The following is a 5,653-nucleotide window of genomic DNA, read 5'->3' on the forward strand; positions in this document are numbered from 1 at the left end:
TAAGTAAAACAGTGCAAGGACACTTCCCACGCATCCCTCCAGCGGTAACAGGATGGCGCAGTTCACAACATAATAAAATCCTTCCTCCCCACCCTACCCTTTCAACCCCAAGTTTAAAATTGTACATGACCTAAGGGAGGAAAGGTCAGTGCCCTAGTGAGCACCAAGGACTGTGGCTCCCAGGGGAGTGTGGAGACCTGCCTCTGGGCTGCTGTTTCCTTGAGTGGCAGATGTTGACCTCAGTGATAACATCCCTGTGCCAAGTCTTCTTGGGTCTACCCTCACCAGCCAGAGCACCTCTGTGTCACAAGGGGAAAAGTGATCCTTAAGACACTAGCGGCTGGATCACAGATAGAAAGAGACTTCCAAAAGGAGCTCTGGTATTGAGAAATTAAGTTCTGATTGACACAGAAAAACACAAAAGCAAGTTGTTTATTCTACTTTTAATGGACAGTAATCCACCAAGCTCAGAGAGATTAAAAACCTATCGCTGGTGACAAATCTTTTAAAAAAAAAAGTCTGGCTAGCGAATGAATTTTCATGTACTCAAAGAACGTGTAAGCATTAACCCTAAAGCTGGCAGGGCCTGGGTACGAAGCAGAGCCCGAAGCCGAGATGTTGAGTGGGCAGGGGCTGGTTCACCCGGCAGCGGATTAAAGGGCGAGACGGGACGGAACGGCCCTGGAGAGCGGAGAGACTTGACCTGCCCAGGCCGGGCACTTCACTTACCATTACCGCTGACTCCTATCGCCCCTGAAGACTGGCATGCCCGGGCCTGGTTTACAGCTGAGGAAATAAAGAGTAGAGGTGGCAGGACTCTGCGGAGGTTACGTGGGCGATAAACGGCACGACCAGGACCTGGACCCAAGTTCCGAGGACTTCGTCTGCTCTTCCCACCAACCGGTTTTGCAGCTGCTTTATCTTCCAAAGCCCCAAACTCCAGGACAATTTCTATTATTAACCCCCACGTTCGAGCTGGGACTTGGAACGAGGAATGGTTCATAAAAACAAACCAAAAAAAATTGCACATGATGTTAGTAGCCAAGTATTGAGAAAACCTCAGCCATCCTTGATAGCAGTTTCAGTGGATTAATTCAAATTGATGGATTTCCAAGGCTAAAAAGCCTTTTTCTGAGTGCCATAGGCTTGTCCCAAATATTTACAAATTTGTCACCTGACTTATTTATTCTATTTACTCTTTCCACATAGATGCGCATTAAAACAAACAAAACCAAGCACTGTAGTCTGTTCGAGTCTGTAGTCTATTCAAGTCTGAGTCCTTGGGAAGGCCAGCACCAGACGAGGCTGGGCTACGTCCGCTTATCCCCAAAGCCTCCCCTTCCGCCTAGAACTTCCCATACTAGAAATAAGATGAGTGTTTGGGAGCTACCTGTTCAGAGCCTTCTCCTCTCTGTCCTGCAGGCTCCATGTCCTTGTGTTCAGGCTGTGTCCTCCAGCCTGGGCCACACAGCAGGTGCTCCCAAACCGGGAGGACAGCGGGGCTCACCTGGTCCCCCAGCTCAGGCGTCTAACCACCAGGAAAATCCCCGTGCCGTCCACTCTGAGGACGAGTCCATGTAAGCTCTTCCTGTTCTACCACATGAAGATCCTCACACTCACTAGTACATAGACAGGACAAGGTCGTGCCCTGCTTACGCTGTGAGAAGTACGCTGTGAAACAAACATGGCTGTGAAAGTTACCACAAATGAATGAAAAATTTCTACTCATTCTTTTCTGGTGTGCGTGCTGCATTCATTTGGATGGGCAGGTGGCAGGAGCAATTGCGGGACAAATAAGTTGATTTAGCTTTTCCTGTGACGGGTATTCTAATAGCAATCTCAAGAAAAACAATGTTAATCTATTATTGAAGATTTCAACTTTCCTCAGACTTATGGGCAATAACCAGATTCATTTACTGCAATAAAACACATAGCCCTCATAAAAAGAATTAGACTTAAAATGTTGCATAAATGATGTTAGTTTATCAGGCATGTAGTTAGGTCGTTTCACCATGATTTAAGCTCCAAATCTAATATATGCACTGATATGGGGGGCAAAAGTCCCCCTTTAGTAGCTCAAATTTCAGATTCCACAACTAAGAAGAATAACTATAGTTTAAAATGACCAAGAAAGCATGTACAGACACACCTATAGTTTGTCATTTAACTTGTACTAATACAAACTAGGAACAACTAATTTAGATGTATAAGCATGAATTTTCATTCTGATTTTTCTAAATTTTTTATTGGAAACTCAGCATGGATTTGAATTAGAACAGGGAGGGTACTACCCTCCCCCCTCCCCCCCAAAACTTAGAGGCTGTGCGGCCTAACAAAAGGCGGGAAACACTAGTCCTAGCCGCACAGCCCCCTCACTACCTCGCCATCGACCATGAGCAGCTGCCTTCAGCTGGTTTCCCTTGAAGAGACTGGACTGGTCCTGCCAGTTAGAACATTCTCCATACTGTAACTGATGCAGAACACTGACTGCTACTTGGGAGTAACTTCAAAAGAACTAGACGGTAGAACTAACCAAAAGGCACTTTCATGAGGCAACTCAATTAGCTTGTGGTAAGGGAAATTATTTAGCATGAGTTCAATGCTCGAAATCCTTCCCAACCTGCTAGAAATAGAAATGGTAGAATCAGATTTGTTAGCCTCCCAAAAGTCACTAAATAAGAAAATTCTCTGAAAGAAGCAGGGAAAGAGCTACCAGGCATCTTTTTAACTCATATCATACCCTTTATTCTTCCTCCACCTTCTCCCACCCTTCGCCAACTCCACAGGTGTCCTTTTCTAAACCATGTGCTCTTAAAACGTAGTTGGAGCCCTGAATGGAGGTTTCAGCAAAGGAACCAGCAAATGAGGGGTGTGGGGAGACAGCTAGGGCTGTGGCTGACAGCCCTCCTCCTTAGCCTGCTGCTGGCCTGATCGGGTGGCCAAAGCACACATTCTTCGCAGTGTATTTATCCCATCTCCTCAGTCATTAGTGAGCTGACTTCTTGGAGAGTCTAGAAAGCTCTGCACAGCTCCTGTGATTCTTCAATGTCCTACTTTCTTCCATAGTTGTTATTCATTTCTACAGTAGACTGAAAGCTTTATACAAAGTTGGAACTTGAGACCTTGAAAAGGCCAACCACTGTCACATGGAACTCCTGTCAGTGCTTTCCACTTCATTTTCTGATGACCTAAAAAGCAAGCAATAATTCCACGTGCAAGGCACTGAGCTGTCAACAGACACAGCCACGGCCCTTGGAAGCTGGTTTAAGAGAAACATCAGATTAGTTAAGCAACGTTAATCATTTGTTGCTAAAACAAAAGGACTCCAGAAGTTCAGAGGGAATGCTCACTGGCCCAATTCATTCTGCCCAAACAGAAGTAGTGAAATTAACCCCACCTCTTAAACCCATGGCTCTGAAACACAATTTTACCTGTCCTTTACATCAACTTTCGCCTTTAGCAGCAAGTGCAGGCAGGCCAAAACTGCAGACTACCTGTCTTTGCAGGTCTAGTCATAAGATAACTGCACAGCTACAGAGTGGAAGACAAGAATACTTCCCACCACAGAAAACTCAAGGTCTAACCAGTCACCTGCTTTAGAGCAAGTTTTAAAAGCTATTCATGGAGCAGGTGCTAGCATACCAATTTGGGGCATGTCAGTGCTTTCTCACACCTATCACCCTTTCTGACAGTTAAAAAAAACCTTTTTCCGCTTTCTTCACTTGAAACTAGGCTAATTGGGTACTTCCCCCATTTTCCCTGTGTCTACAAGGAAGTATCAACGACTTGCAAAGACATTTTCCCATCAATTACTAGAGAGTGGGGAAAATGAAATTAAGCCACATAAAAATTCTCCCACAACTGTTTTTCATTTGTGAAACATTTATGCAGAATTTATAAGCTATGAAAGCCAGAAATGACTTATTTCAACAGATATGACTTTGCCAAACTGCGTGGGTGCAGAACTCCAAGGGGAATTACTCAGGTTTTAAAACTCAAGATTCAAAAAGAAAATGATCTTATATTTCACGTTTTACACTAACATTCTCAAAAATCAAGTCCAATGCCATTTAGAAAAAAAGAGACTAAATTAGATTGATCAAGTCACTTCTTAATGCACAAAGTTTTCCTTAATATGTTCTCAAAGACACCCACTTATTTTAACAAGTTAGATCTGAGATTGATGTACTACGGTTCAGAATAATGAGTGGCATCAATGGCAAGAACACTACCCCCAAAGACGAGTAAACGTGGAGAATGCACACACTTCAACACCCTCGGGCGTTAAATTGGCCAAAAGAGAACAACAAAGACGCACGCTCCCCAAGTTTTCAGTTTTTCCTGACTTTCTTAGAAATCAGGACATCTTTATTTCTATTGCTTTAATACGGACAAAACCAGTTCGCTGCAATATATCTAACTATTCAGGAACGTCTAATTTGGCGCTAATTCGTGCTAGGAAAAATCTAAGCTCTGTTGCAGGTATGATAAAGAACAAGGCGGGAAAACTGGGATTTTCATCGAAGGGAAAAATGCAAAGCCTGGTGGGCATAAGGAGGAGCATCTATGAAAGGAAGAAATAAGTGAAGACAGTGGCCAAGGGAAACAATGACTCGCTGGACAGCGAAGAGTAGGAGGCTCTGAAGGAAATGTTAGGAAGCTATTGAGAGCCGACACACGCCGAGCGGCCGGGATCCCGAGTTCCAAGATCTACCGGGGAGCAGGCACCCAACGGCTCCACCCCAGGTTTCCGCGGGTCACAAAAGGATAACGGACATCTTCCCAACGGTGGACCTGGGGGCTCCGCGCGCCGCTTCCGCCCACCCGCCCCGCGCGGCCAAACTGCGCCCGGCCCCCGGGCCCAGCGGGGCGAAGCGGGACCGCGACCGCTGGCGGACATTTTCTCCTGCTGCTGCCCGCCTGCCCGCCTTTGTTCGCCTGGCCTTCCTCACTGACCCCAGCACCATCACCCGCCCGAAACCAGGTGCCAAAAGCACACGCCGTCCGACGTGAAAAAGGAATCGCAGGCGTTTCTCGTCAAAACAGACTTTATTGGGGCGCCGCAACCGCCCCGCGCGCGCCGACCGCTCCCCCGCGCGGACCCCAACCCCGCGCTCGGCCCGCCCGCCTTCCCTCCCTCGCGGCGCTTGGGGCCGCGTGCACCGCTCACCAGCTCCTGAGGTTACGGCTGCAGCGGCGACGCCCCGCTCCCGAGTGCGGCCCGGGCTTGGGGCGACAGCTTTTGCCGCTGTTGCACCGCGGAGCACGAGAGCCGCGCAATAGCGGCGGCGGCGCCGTGCTGACGTCACGCGCCGCGGGCCAGCCAGCGCGCGCGGGGCCGTCCCTTCGGCCCCAATCCAGGAGGAGCTTCGGGGAGTGGGCGGGGCCGCGGCAGCGAACAGGCAGATCGATTGGCTGAGGAGGAGGAGCGAGAGGGCAAGCGGGCGAGTGAGAGCGAGGCGGGGCGGGCCGAGGCCAGCGCGGAAGTCTCGCGAGGCCGAGCCCGAGCGGAGTGTGGCGGCGGCGGCGAGATCTGGGATCGGGGTGAGGAGTTGGTATTTGTGTGGAAGGAGGCGGAGGCGCAAGAGGAAGGGGGAAGCGGAGCGCCGGCCCGGAGGGCGGGAGGAGGCGCGGCCAGAGCGGGCGGCCGACG

The sequence above is a fragment of the Rousettus aegyptiacus genome, unplaced genomic scaffold (assembly GCF_014176215.1).
Source record: "Rousettus aegyptiacus isolate mRouAeg1 unplaced genomic scaffold, mRouAeg1.p scaffold_m13_p_3, whole genome shotgun sequence".
Taxonomy (NCBI): Eukaryota; Metazoa; Chordata; class Mammalia; order Chiroptera; family Pteropodidae; genus Rousettus; species Rousettus aegyptiacus.